The following is a 13,675-nucleotide window of genomic DNA, read 5'->3' on the forward strand; positions in this document are numbered from 1 at the left end:
CCTCCTATCTCAGGGGGCAGGACCAGGACTTTTTTTTTTCTCCCAGAAGAGCTGGACAGTTATTACAGGTCGAAAAGCCCCAACCAGTTTTTCAAGAGTTTCTCCTCTTTTTTTTTTTTTTTCCTGAAACTCCTGGTGCTTTTGCTCTGCTTTCAAGATCCATTAAGGTCTACTTTGTGACTGCTTTGGAGCCAGCAAATAACCTGACATGTATAATTCGAATTATGTAGGTTTCTTGAGTAAGTTTAATCTTATTTTTTAGCTAGTTAAAATTCAAGTGATGTTTTAGAAAAATGTTAGTTTGGCGTTAGGCATTTTATCATTTCACCATTTTATTTTAAGCATATTTTTAAAGCAACCTTTAATAAGAAAGCAAGATACTACATAAAGAGGTTCCTTCGTCTCTTAAGACCTGCACTTTCACTTTCTTTTGAAGTGTCTTTGTTGTGTTAGACAGTATTCATATGTCTTTTGAAAGCCAGTTAACTAAACAGTTTTCTTGAGCATCTTTTTAGTTTTATTGAGAAGTATTTTAAATTGAGCTTTTCTGAGCTCGATTGCTCATGTCTGACACAGTCTCAAGTTTCCACTGAATGGTAACAAAGACTGTAGAGTGTTGTTGGTACTGCAGTGAGAGGCATGCTTCTTTAGACCAGGTAAGAGAGATCATTTCGTTTCTTACTGGTCGGTGAGTTTTTACAGCGTTTATTTTATATTCTTTCAATAGCAGCAGTGTTAAATTGGTAAATAGCCAGGAGCACGCTGAATTCAAGACGTTCTTGCTTGTTGCAGACAGGAAAACTACAGGGTATGGGGGTTGGGGGGGGAGGGGTAGAGTAAGCTTAGTTTATCACTCAGTTACTTATATAAATCAATTAAAATGTGAAAGTAATTCTGGAGCTCAGTTTTCTTCGTTCAAGAACTAAGGGAGCAGTTGAGGAAATGAATAATTTTCAAGGTACTTCATGGTTATTACTTGTGAATGCAATTCAAATGATAGTTTTTACTTTCATTTCTTCCCAGTAGTTAATAAAATAAACTTTGCCCTTAACTATACATTTTTTCCATTTATGAAAACTTTAAAATTGTCAGCAGCAAAATATGCTTCCTCAGGATCTTTGGAATAAACCTGACACTTAAAAAAATGTGTCAGCTTTTATAGCTGTTTCATTCCTTTTTTTTTTCCTGGTACATTTTTCTTAAAAGTATTTGTGCTTTGAAAATGTCAGCTGTATTCTAATGAAGCTCAGGCATTGTTTGCTCATAAAGGGGCCGGTGCATTCCACTGCTTTATGGTTTATTATGAGCACAGTGTGAGAGTGTGGGTGGCACCATTTGGTGTCTGCCTCTTGGGGTGGTGACTGCCATTATGTTAGCGTTGGATTGGCAAAGAAAATATAGCATGCAAGATCCCGTATGAATCTGGGTACTGTGAAGAAAATCTTAACCCTAAACAATAGCGAATGCGCCTGGAATGTGTGACAACTTGATTGAGTTGATCACTTCAAGTATACTCTTGAAGTCTGCATTTTAGTTACAATTAATATTCTACCAGCCATGTCTCTTGTTTTTGATGTATATAACATTTACTCATTCTTTGAACTTCAATAAGGAAATGAATGTTTCTAGATAAACTGTGACATTTTATATAGATACAATAAAATTTTAAATAATACGTTTTCTTTAAAAAGTTTTAAGGAACTTAGTGTGGGTGGGGAGGGGGAGTGGAAGAGAGAGAGGAGGTCAGGCAGAGAGCCTTTCTTTCAGTTAGGAAAGCCCTGATGAAGAAAAAAAGCAACAGATGTTTCTTCTGTTACAATTGAGGTTGTTTCATTCAAAATTCACAGTAGCTAGAATGGGGAGGGGAGGTCATAAATCTGACTTAGTCAGTGAATAAATAAAATTTAGTCATTTTAAATTTATTCTTTTACATTCAGAATTTGAGAATCAGTATAGAGTAACATATCTTTTGAAGAGTCTTTTTTTAATCTTAAAGAATTATGTGTAATTAATGGAAATGTGAGAAAGTTAATTTTAGTGCATTTAAGTAAGTTATGGAAAAAACGATCATTGAATCACATAGAGTGTTATGGAAAAAAAAAACTAAGCCATTATAAAAATATATAAGGAATACTTAGGTTGTAAAAGTTTCTAATTGCACAATAGATACTAAAGCTCAAAATGAAATTGCAATATGAAACATCATTGGCATATAATAGATCATTTTATCGTCAGTGAGAAGCATGAGATTTATTCCAAAAGATCCCTGAGTAAGAAATGTGAGAGAAATATTTTGAGTTTAACTCAAGTGCCGTGTTGCAGTTTGCCTCTAAAAAGAGAGTAAGCGTAGATTGGTTGCTGATGGAAAGAGGGGAATGTTTATCTGCTGAAGAGTAGGAAGGAAGAGCTTGGAAGCAATATGCATGTAATTAAAGCAGTTAGAATAAAAAAATAGTTTTTGAATTTGTGGAATTCATAAGTAAAGTACAAGCCTTTCCTCTTACAAGTAACACAAAGAGAAGTTCTATGCTCTTGTATAGTGTGCATAAAGTACAACTTGATGCACTTCTTCAAGTTACCTCTTGAAAAACCAGTGCTGAGAACCAGATTTTTCACATATTAGGCACTTGTTAAAAATTTGCCGTACCCTACACTGTAAAATTAGTATAATAGTCCCCAAATTCCTTGAACCATAGTTCAAAATTTGTGTATGGAGCAAACATTAAATGTTTTTCTAAACATTTTATTGAGCTAAGGAGAAGACTGAAAAAGATATCAACATTCAAGGAGATTATTAAAAATTTCTCTTGCTCTTAGCTAAGTTCTGTGGACCTCCCTGAAGATTTTCTTTCCTTTAAATAATGATGACAGAATTTAGAGATTTTGAAGCTTTTCAGATCATTGTTTTAGTTAAGATTAAGATAAGATTCTAAAATTGATCTATGTACATTTTGCTTTTTTTATGGAATAGCAACATGTAGCAGTTGAGTTTTTTTCCTCTCAGTTTCTAAGATAAGTAAAATAACTTACACGGAGTTTAACATGAATTTACCAACTCTAGGTTTGACTTCAGTAAGAACTTTTAGGGCCGGGCCTGTGGCTTAGCGGTTAAGTGCGCGTGGTCTGCTACTAGCGGCCCGAGTTCGGATCCCGGGCGCGCACTGACGCACGGCTTCGCCGGCCATGCTGAGGCCGCGTCCTACATACAGCAACTAGAAGGATGTGCAGCTATGACATACAACTATCTACTGGGGCTTTGGGGGAAAAAAAAAGGAGGAGGATTGGCAATAGATGTTAGCTCAGAGCCGGTCTTCCTCAGCAAAAAGAGGAGGATTAGCACGGATGTTAGCTCGGGGCTGATCTTCCTCACACACACACACAAAAAGAACTTTTACAATTTTGGCCAAAGAATATATAATTTTGATGGACTAGACAGCCCTAAAAAAAGTTGGTGGCCCCACATGTGATATATAACTATGACACCATCCTAGATTGTAGTTATCAGGCATGTGTGTCACTTAACGATTATAAATGTAGGCATGACAGTAAGTTACTTAACAAGGAAAACAGCATCAAGCAACAACAATACAGAAATAATTGAGACTATTAACCCTTCAAATTGAGAGCAGTATACTGAACGAAGACTTCTGGAGTGAAGTACCTGCAGTCGCCTTATATATGAACTCTTCGGCACAAAACTGAGGTCTGGGGGAATCTGAGCTTTACCTATTCATTGTTCTCCAAGTCATGATACTCAAGAGTGACTGATTTAGACGTGCTCGCTGCCTTACACATATGTAGGCAATTAGAAACAATTAACAGCAACCTAGAAATCTTTTATCTCTGGGGTGGAGGTCAGGGGGAAGGTTTGCCTGATGCCTATATTTTTCTGAAAAGAAAACCTTTTACATTGTTTAGGAGCAAGTAAAATAGTATGAGTATTGTGGTTTAAGTATATAATGAATTAACGCTGTTTTGCAAATGGATCCAGGAACCTGTTGGGTAATAGCATTATGTATTTCTTTCTACCAAGTTTCAAGCAACGAATTTTCAGGTGAACTTTTGGATCTTGACCTAAAGCTGGAGACCATCAGCAGGGAGACCATCAGCAGGGAGACCATCAGCAGGGGGCTTTGTTTTTGGCATTTGCTCACTTGTGGTGCAAAGTTTGTCAACTCTCTTGGCAATTTCTCTGACAGAAAAATGAAGAGACTGCTAACTGGGCCCTTACTGTGTGCCAAGTAGACCCATGGAACTTATTTATAAAAGTTTGCAAAATCTTTTGTGTGTGTGTGTGTGTGAGGAAGATTGGCCCTGAGCTAACATTGGTTGCCAGTCTTCCCCTTTTTGCTGAGGAAGATTAGCCCTGAGCTAACATCTGTGCCTGTCTTCATCTATTTTGTATGTGGATGCCACCGCAGCATGGCTTGACGAGCAGTGTGTAGGTCCGCGCCCGGGATCCGAACCTGCGAACCTGCGAACCTGCGATCCCTGGGCCGCCAAAGTGGAGTGCGCAAACTTAACTACTATGCCACCGGGCTGGCCCTGCAAAATCTTTTAATGGATAAGATTTTAGTACAAAAGATGTTAATATTGATGTCTAACTAGCAGATTTCTTGCTCTTTGCAATATGATTTAAATGTAACTTCAGTAATAGCTCTCAAGTGGAACATGTTGAAATAAGAATGTCGATAACATTGCAGTTTTGAATAAGCTACTTAGTATGGTATTATGGAATATGATGATCCCCTTTTTTGTTTGCTAAGGAAAAGAACTGCTTTGAAACTAATTCATGGGTGGTCTTTGCATTTAAGTGTCCTAAAGTTTTAAATTTTTTTTAAGAAGGCAACTTTTTAATTCTAGATCTGTCTGTAGTCATTGCCACCTTTTGTAAGTATTAGAAGAATATCTCTCTTGACTGTAAATTTAAAATGATTTATTTGTTAACAGTCTCTGGGGCAGGTTACCATCTCAGAGGGGTTGTGGGCTTCTTCCTGAGAATGATTTCCAATTAAGTGCCCTTGGATATTCTCACATTCATAAATTCTGATCCTTGTGGATGCACCCAGCTGCCTTGATCTACTGTAGCCATTCACTGGCTGTTGGTACAAGATAAAATGTGCTGCTTTCCTCTCACTCTCTTTTACTAGGCATGCAAACAGTGTTTCCGTGCCATCTGGTGGGTGTATTGGCTGTGGTAGTGGTGCTAAAAGTAGTGGTTGAAAATAGGCTAACCATTGAAAAGATATAACATTTAAGAACCGGAGACTGAAGAAATAAGGATCACTCAGCCCTTTCTCTTTTTATAATTTTTTTTTTTAATTTTATTTATTTATTTTTTCCCCCAAAGCCCCAGCAGATAGTTGTAGGTCACAGCTGCATATCCTTCTAGTTGCTGTATGTGGGACGCGGCCTCAGCATGGCCGGAGAAGCGGTGCGTTGGTGCACCCCCCGGGGATCCGAACCCGGGCCGCCAGGAGCGGAGCGCGTGCACTTAACCGCTAAGCCATGGGGCCGGCCCATCCCTTTCTCTTTTTAAAATGAAAGTAGAGATAAGTGTGGTAGAAAGAGTCCACTTATACTCCATTACTTCCTTAATTTGAACATAGAGGAAAAGGGAGCTTGAAGCATCTTTCCCAGTCTTGCCTGCTTATAAGAATCATCTGAGGCACTTGGTAAAAATACGCATTCCCACCTAGTTTCGGATTTTTTAGGTGTCCAGTGGAGCCCAGGAATGTGTATTTTGAATAAGGGGGACCCTACCCTCTCCTGCTCCTCTCACCCCCTTTGCATCATGACCAGGCGTGTTTGGGGAGAACTGCTGTGAAGGATTGGAAGAACCAAGTTGTTTGAGGCCAAGCTTATTCAATTATTAATCAGAAGATATATTATCCAAAAATGGGAAATCCTAATTAAGCAGATGGAAGAGAAATGAGAAAATTAAGAACTAAAAAGTTTCCTTGACTGACCAAGGTGATAGAAAAAGGACAAAATTACATGTTTTGACTAAAGGAAAAGAAGCAGTGAGAAAGCAGCAGGATCAAACCTGTAATGAGGTAAATGCTTTTGGATGGACATTAAAAGAATATTGAAAGGGAATGGTCCTACAAAAGAAACCTAGTGAGAATGAACTAAATGATTTCTCAGATCTTTTAGCTTTGAGGTTTGATGAACTAACAGAAAACAATTATAATATTCCAGATACCAGATCTTGAATTAAGGAGTTCATTTAAGAAATGAAGAGGCATTGTTTAAATGCTGGCATGTGGGAAGATGGAGAAAGAAATTTTTTTCTCCTTTCAATTTGAGGAATCCAGGGCATTTATGGTTCTGGATACTAGAGAAAGAGGGAGCTAGCTAATGGTTTTAAAAGGTGTCCTCCAAGTGAAAATGCTTATCAAAGCAGAGAGAACAGATTTGATCCTCTAGGGACAGTCTGTAGGAAAGACTGACATAAAAGATTTATTGACCCGTTAGGAGTACGCCCTTAGGGCTATAGAGCTGTTTCTTGTTATGGCCGTTTCAAGGATCCTTTCTTTGGTTCAGGAAAGATTCTGGTTAAGATCGTCCATTTGGGGGAATCCTAGAAGTCCTGTGTTCTGACAGCTGCAAAAACCCGGGCTTTTGCTTCCATGCCTATGATAAGTAGGAATGTGCATTTCGGATCTTCTTTCCTTATCTCTGCACCGTAGGATGCTTGATTTCCGTTTTGGAACCACATACAGAGGGGAAGATTCTCTAGGTCACTTTAACCCTTATACTTTGGAGATGTCATGAACTTTTACCTTCTGTTTCTCACCCTTCTCATTTACAGCGATGTTGTGGTCACCCAAGTTAAAAAGTTTAGTAATGGTGATTCGGATTTAATCTTAGGAACTTTGAACATGATTGAGTACAAATGCAACAAAATAGAACATAGCAGTGTTATCATGTGCAGATAGGTAATGCACTTATAGCTATACTAGTAGCTAGCTATTAATAGAATGAAAACATATTAAAAAAAAAAAAGATCTGAGTATGTTCAAACATAAAAATGAAGGAAGTTGGAGTAACTGCAAGGTTTATTTATTTACCTTTACCCCCTAAACCTGACATGCACATTATACATGGACATGCTATATTTTACTTATCTTATGGGTTTGGTATTTCCAGTTGGATGTATGCTGTCTTTTCAAATTAATTTTGTTATTAATATGTGTTTCATTTATGAAGATAGTGCTGTTGATCTATTGGGTCTGAAATAAAGCTGATAGATATCCCCGAGCCATCCATGTCGTTTCTCCCTAGTCCACTCTGTCTTCAATGAGATATATTGCTTTCTAGATGGCTGGAGAAATTAGAAATACAGTCTTAAGATTGTGGAATCTTTTCTCTCTGCAGAATGCATCAGCCTATTCCAGAACCGACTTATGACTTGACCTCATTAGTACCATATTTGAAACTGATTGATAGTTCTTTACAACAGTTATTAACAAAGAGTTAAAAGGGTAGTATGGGAAGGAAAGAAATGCTTGCGACTTTCTTTTTCTGACTCTGTTTATTCTCTGGTGGAAGTGTTAATCATGAATGAAGTAAAGCATGTGAGCTGTCACATAAATGATCAGTGGAGCAGAATAGGAAGTCAATAAATGGACCCAAATAAATAAACGATCAAGATAGCATTTCATATCAGCATGGGGGAGGGGGAGTGGATTATTCATTAGAAGTAGCCATCTGGGAAAAAAAAATTAGTTCTTTCACTTCTCACATCAAGTAAATTCCAGATGGGTTAAGGATGTAAAATTTTAAATGAAGGCATTAAAGTATTAGAAGAAAACATGGGAGATGTTTGATATAATCTTAGTATATAACTAATGATAATTAATTTCAAAGAACAGGAAATGCCAAACCTGTAAGATAAGTAAAATATAGCATGTCCGTGTATAACGTGCACCTCCAGGGTGCAAATTATTAAAGATAAATAAATAAACTTTACAGTTTCTCTGACCTCCTTCATTTCTATATTTAAATATACAGACCTTTTTTTTTTTTTTTGGGTGAGGGAGATCAGCCCTGAGCTAACATCTGATGCCAATCCTCCTCCTTTTTGCTGAGGAAGATCGGCCCTGGGCTAACATCCGTGCCCATCTTCCTCCACTTTATATGGGACACCGCCACAGCATGGCTTGACAAGTGGTGTGTCGGTGCGCGCCTGGGATCCAAACCTGTGAACCCCAGGCCACCGTAGCCGAGCGTGCACCCTTAACCACTGCGCCAGCGGGCTGGCCCCCAGACCCTTTTTTGTATGACACAAAACTCATAAAAAGAAAGAACTATAAAATTGACTACATTCTTTAAAAATGTGCAAAGAAAATCATATATAAAAGCAAAAGACCAGTGTCAAATTGGGAAGAATATTTGCAGCAGGTAAAACAAAGAATACACTTGTTCATTTAAATTCCTTTAAATTTAAAAAGGATCTACCAATTAAAAATCACCAACAGCCAATAGAAAGATGGGCATAATTCTCAGGAAGGAAAATTGAGATAACTTTTAAACAAAACATGTCAGCCTTGTTCATAATAATGAAACCAAAATAAAATAAAAATATGATACTATTTTTAACCTAAAAATTGACAAAAATAAAGTTTGATAATACACCAACTTGATAAGGAAACATGAAAATGGACACTTTCATAGATTTCTGAAGGGAGAGAGAATTGGTGCAGCCAGTTGGTATAACCAGTGTGTGTAGACATATATCATTGCAGTATTATTTGTAGTAATAAAAGATTTTACTATTAATAATGCTTGTAATACTAAAAGCTTTTCCATTACTAAGAGACTCAATAAATAAACTGCTAGAACCGTAAAAAGAAATATTGTGTAGCTAACAAAGTAAATATTGAAGCAAAACTACATATACAGGTATGGAAAGAGATCTAAGATAGATACAGTATTATTAAGTGGGGAAAAAGCAACATGCAAACTGATACAGTATTCAATCATTTGTGTAAGGAATAAAGGATATTTATGCATATATGTTTGTATATACCTAGAATATTTCTGGAAGGTTATATATGAACTGGCACCAGTAGCTGTCACTAGGGAAGGGAATGATGAGGTGGTGGGTGGGGATGGCAGGAGACTCAGTTTTCACTGTACACTCTTGTCTCATTCATTTGTATCATATGCTTCCATGCAAACATTCAGAAATTCATTTACCCATCCATCCATTCGTTCATTCATCCAACAAATATTTGTTGAACTCTGCTATGTTCCAGGCGCTGTGCTAGGTGCTGGAGATAGAGCAGTGAATGAGATAATGAAGCCGCTGTCCTTGTAGAACTTAACATTCTGAGAGTGAGTGGGCTATGGACAGATAATAATCACATAAGCAATATAAATATGGAATGTATCATACCGAGATAAGTACTCTGGTGAAAATCATAGTAAGTTAGGAAGTGCTGATGTAGGGTGGTCAGGCATCTCTGATGGAGTGACAACTAGCACAGACTTGAAGGAAGTGGGGAAATAAGGCACGTAGATATCTGGAGGAAGAAAGTTACAGGCAGAGGAAACTTTAAGGACAAAGGCCATGAGGCAGAAATTTGCTTGGTGTGGTTTGAGGAACAACCAAGAGGCCTGGGTGAATGTAGTGGAATGAAATAGAGGAGGTTGACAGGTGACGAGGTCAGAAAGGAGGGGTACAGGTGACACAGCGCTCTGTAAACCATCATGAGGACTTTCGCTGACGGATGCAGAGCCAACTGGAAGGCTTGAAGAGAGTTACTTCACATGGCAGGATCACTCTGAGTGCTGTGTGGTGATAGAACAGTGCTGTCCAGTAGTACAATGTGAGCCACTTATGTCATTTTAAATTTTCTAGTAGCCACATTTTAAAAAGTGCAAAGAAACAGGTACAATTAATTTTAATGATAGATTTTATTTAACCCAATATATCCAAAACGTTATCATTCAACATGTAATCAATATAAACAAATTATTAATGAGATATTGTACACGTTTTGGGTACTTAGCCTTCAAAATCTGATGTGTATTTTACACTTAGAGTACATCTCAATTTAGATGGTAATTTTGTTTTTTTTACTGAAGATTCTCCCTGAGCTAACATCCATGCCAGTCTTCCTCTCTTTTTTAGTATGTGGGCCGCCAGTGCAGCATGGCTGCTGCTCATAGAGCAGTGTAGGTCTGCACCTGGGAACTGAATCCGGGCCACTGAAGCAGAGCGTGCTGAACTTAACCACTAGGCCACCAGGGCTGGCCCTCAATTCAGATGCTAAATTTTCAAAGTTGAGGTAAAATGCAGCACTACCAAAACAGTAAAGCTGTATTTAATGGGAAACTATTTTATACTGCTTCCGTTTTTAAATTTAAATTAATTAAAATTAAATAAATTTAAAATTCAGGTCCTCAGTCATACTAACCACATTTCAAGTGTTTAATAGCCACGTGTGTCTAGCGACTACTGTATTGGACAGTGTGGGAATAGGGTGGTGGGGTGGGGTGGGCCCAATGTGGAAGCAGATGGTGCATCAGGAAGATAGTTCAGTAATTCGAGCAAGAGATGGTGACTTATACCAGAGAGGTAGCAGTGGAGTGGGTGAGAAGTGGTTGTGTTCAAGAAATGTTTTAAAGGTGGAGCCCACAGGATTTATTAATGGATTGAATGTAGGATATAAGAGAAAGGGAGGAGTCAACGGTGATCTTTTTTGGTCTGAACAGTTGAAGAATGGAGTTGACATTTACTGAGATGGAGAGAGAGGTGGGAGAAGGAGGTTTCTGGGTGGGATGGGGAGCAGTCAGGAGTTAGAGTCTGGATATGTTAAGTTTGAGAGACCTATTAAACATCAAAATAGAGATATGAGAAATAGCAGCTGGATATATGAATGTAAAGTTCAGGAGAGAGGTTTAATCTGGAGAAATATACACGGGAACTATCAGATCACCTAGTGTGGAAGACTTGACAGAGAGGAGTTGGAGAACCAAACTAAGGGGCTCCAGAATGTTTTTAGAGAGGAGGGGCCAGCAACCAAGACTGAGAAAGAGAAGCCAGTGGGTTAGGAGGAGAACCAAGAGGGATTGGTGGTTTGGATGCCAAGTGAAGAGTATTTCAAAGGAAGATGTGATTTTAAAAAAATGTCAGATATTCTTGGTAGGTTAAAGTAAGTTGAAGGCTGAGAATTGACCATTGGATTTAGCAACATGGAGACCGTCTTGACAAGAACTATTTCAGTGAAGGTGTGCGGGGGAGATGGGAGTGGGTTCAAGAAAAACAGAATGGAAAAGTGGAGACAGCAAATGTTGATTTTGTGAGTTTTGCCGTAGAGGGCAACAGAAATGTGTTGGTACCTGGAGAGCTTTGCATGGCTAAGAAAAGTTGTTTTTGTTTTTTGTTCTTAAGATGAAAGACATAATGTGTGCTTATATGCTGGTATGAGTGGTCCAGCAGAGAGGGAAAGACTCCGATGATGTGGGAGACTTTTAAAAGAGATGGTAGCTAGAGGGATGTAATTTAGACAAATACGTGAGCTACCTTATTTAAAAAATAAATTAAAAAAAATAGCCACAGTTGAGGTAACAGAGGTGGAAAAGCAAGAGGATTGTATAATCTGTAATTAGCCTCTGACTAATAAATATGAGATTGCCTGGCTCACTTTTTCTCATCATTTTTTTTATTAAGCTATAATTTACCTGTAGTAGAATCAACCCTTTTTAGCTTGGAGTTCTCCGAGTTTGACAGACACGTGTAGCACCACAATCTAGGTCATTTTTTGACTTTTATTTAGGGCTGTAGGTTAGCTTGTCTGGCAAAGTTGAACCCTGTAGATGTGGGGTATACAACTACTTCTGATTTGACATATTTATAAACCCACAAAATAGGCATATTCATTCCTACAATAAGATACTAATTTGGTTCTTCTAGGAGGATGTGATAGAGACTTGGGTGAAGAAGCTTTTTCCAAAAGCTAATTCAGGCAAAAAAAAAATTTTTGTTTCCAGAAAGTCAGTCCTGTGAAAAAATATACTGGTATCATGTAGACAAACCACAATTATGTGACTGAATCTTTCGTTTTAATTGGACATATTGAAGCTGCTTAACTGTAACTGGAACCCCCTAAAGAGTTATAAGTGAAAGAAATCTTTGGTGTCTAGACAATTCCAAATGGAAAACAGAAAGATTCCAGTTACTCAAGAACTTGAAATAAAATTTGAGCCAAAATTTTGTGCCTGTGCCAAGATTTGGCATAAGTTTTTACCTCTTTTTCCTAGCCACTTTCCCTAGATGATTGATCTCATTTACTTAATTCAGGGAATTGCCAGATCCCAAATGCAAGCAGGTCTTTAAATTTTTGTTTTTAATAAATACATCAAGTGCCAGCAATGGGCTTCTGGACGATGTCGGGCCCCTGTTACCAAGAAGCTGTGAATGAAGGCCAGGTACTTATGAAAGTTTAGACTTGGTTTGGTTTACTTCTCCTAACTTGGCTGAAATTTTGGGAGAATGGATGTTCATAACCTATTTAAATATGTCCTTTTGAGTCAAAAAAATTATATTTCTGGGGGCCGGCCCGGTGGCGCAAGTGGTTAAGTGCGTGCGCTCTGCTGCGGCGGCCCGAGGTTCGCCAGTTCGGATCCCGGATGCGCACTGACGCACCGCTTGGCGCAAGCCATGCTGTGGCGGCGTCCCATAAAGTGGAGGAAGATGGGCACGGATGTTAGCCCAGGGCCAGTTTCCTCAGCAAAAAAAAAAAAATTATATTTCTGCTGCAGAAACTAGTTGATTTGATGAAAGTAAATTATGTCTAAATACATGGCTTTTGTTTCTGTATATTACAATTATTGAAATCCCAGTGGAACCCCTTTAACGGCTTCTAAAGCAGATTTCATTTTTACTAACTATAAAACACAGATAATTCATTTATAGATCCTCATCTTGTTTTAGCAGCTGTGGCTAATTCTCTCTTGCTCTTTCTCTTTTTTTTTTCCTTCAGAATGGCAGTAGCTTTTTAGAATATAAAGCAAGTGCATACATGTTCATAAAAGTTTTTTTCAAATAATAAAAAAAAGTGTAAAACATTCTTCCATGCTACTGCCAGAGCTAACCTCTATTAAATTTGTTTCTCTTGCCAGACTTTTTAATGCATATATAAACTTAGGTGTGTATGTAGTTTTTAAGGTAAATGGAATCATACTAATCATATTGTCTTACAAGCTTTTTCCATGGCAATACGTACTTGTGATTTTTTAGGGGCTATATAATATTCTGTCATATACATGTACCAAAAGATGTTTAAACATTAACGTTGTTTCCAGGTTTTTGCTTTTATCCACAATGTTGCAATCCCAGGACATGTATAATTGTTCTTATCTGCTTAGCTTATTAGGATACATATCCAACAGAGGAATTGCTGGTCAGAGGGTATGCCCATTATTAATTGTGATGTTGTTGCAGAGCCAGGGATCAGCTTGCCACTTAGGCAACGGAGGGCAATTGAAAGGATATTTGTTGAGGTGGAAAGAGGCTTTAAAATGTGTATAATTGTTTTTAAAGCACTTATTTAAAGTTTTGTACTCTAACACATGGTCCCATTACTTCTCTCTAATAACATTGTCAGAACGCCTTCTGGAAAGGCTCTTCAGTACTCCCTCCACCAAGAGAGTGTGTTAGCCC

General features: G+C 38.0%; 1 protein-coding gene across 9 annotated transcripts in view; it reads left to right on the top strand.

The window, feature by feature from the left end:
* Positions 1-13,675, top strand: part of TFDP2 (transcription factor Dp-2) — a 172,920-nt gene that overhangs the window by 99,751 nt on the left and 59,494 nt on the right. The window contains exon 1 of one of the 9 annotated variants that reach the window (XM_058551848.1): positions 636-656. The exons of the other annotated variants lie outside the window; for them this stretch is intronic. The gene's annotated coding sequence lies outside the window, so the exon portion shown is untranslated. Of the gene's footprint in view, positions 1-635; positions 657-13,675 lie in introns of those variants that run through there. 9 annotated transcript variants of the gene reach the window in all.

Source organism: Diceros bicornis, chromosome 2, assembly GCF_020826845.1.
Source record: "Diceros bicornis minor isolate mBicDic1 chromosome 2, mDicBic1.mat.cur, whole genome shotgun sequence".
NCBI classification, from domain to species: Eukaryota; Metazoa; Chordata; class Mammalia; order Perissodactyla; family Rhinocerotidae; genus Diceros; species Diceros bicornis.